Source organism: Otolemur garnettii, unplaced genomic scaffold (assembly GCF_000181295.1).
Source record: "Otolemur garnettii isolate 467f Iridium unplaced genomic scaffold, OtoGar3 scaffold00043, whole genome shotgun sequence".
NCBI lineage: Eukaryota > Metazoa > Chordata > Mammalia > Primates > Galagidae > Otolemur > Otolemur garnettii.
Window position 1 is genome coordinate 11,264,646 of NW_003852438.1, and position 1,175 is coordinate 11,265,820.

The window sequence follows — 1,175 nt, forward strand, 5'->3', positions numbered from 1 at the left end:
AAAAAAAAAAAAAAAAAAAGAATAGAAAATGATATACCAAGTTTACACAAATTGAAGGAAAGTTGGGATGGCTATTCCAGTATTAGAAAAAAATTGTATTTCAGAGCAAAGAATATTACCAGGGATAAAGAAAGTCATTGCATAATAATTAAGAGGTCAATTTATTGAGAGGAAATGAAAATGCTGAGTATTTATGCTCCTAGTGATAGAGCTTCAAAATACATGAAAAAAAATTGATAGAACTGAGGAAGAACAGAAAAATCTATACAGAATACACATGATTTCAAGTGCACATGGAACATTTACTAAGATAGACTATGGTCTATCTATATCATAAAGCAAATCAAAGTAAATTTAGACAGTTTAAACCTATAACATATGTTCTCTGACCATAATGGAAGTAAATTAGAAATAAATTACAGAAAGACATCTGAAAAATCTCCAAGTAGTTGGAAAATTCCCAAGTAGTTGACTAAATGACACATTGCTAAATAACACATGGAGGGCTAGGTGAGGTGGCTCATACCTGTAATCCTAGCACTCTGGGAGGCTGAGGTGTGTGAACTGCCTGAGCTCACAGGTTCCAGATCAGCCTGAGCAAGAGCAAGACCTCATCTCTAAAAATAGCCAGGTGTTGTGACAGGCACCTGTAGTACCAGCTACTTGGGAGGCTGAGGCAAGAGAATCACTTGAACCCAAGAACTTGAGGTTGCTGTGAGCTATGAAGTCTTAGTACTCTACAGAGGGCAACAAAGTGAGACTCTGTCTCAAAAAGAAAAAAAGAAAAAGAAAAAAAAATAACACATGGATCAGAAAAGATATTTCAATTGAGTGACAATAGAAATATGTCATATTAATTCCACTCAAATTTTTCTGCCACCCACATATTCACTCCTCAGCTCTCATTTATTTTGGGTGGGAAAGAGGGTGGTGGGTTACTTGTAATTTTCCTGCAATTTTAAAAGACAAAAGCATAAATATGAACTTACCTGATGATTTTATTATTTATTTTAGGTTAAATAAAATAATTAAAGTGTTTTTGTTTATAATTTTTTTTTTTTTTGAGACAGAGCCTCAAGCCGTGCCCCTGGGTAGAGTGCTGTGGCACCACAGCTCACAGCAACCTTCAACTCCCGGGCTCAAGCGAGTCTCCTGCCTCACCTCCCAAGTAGCTG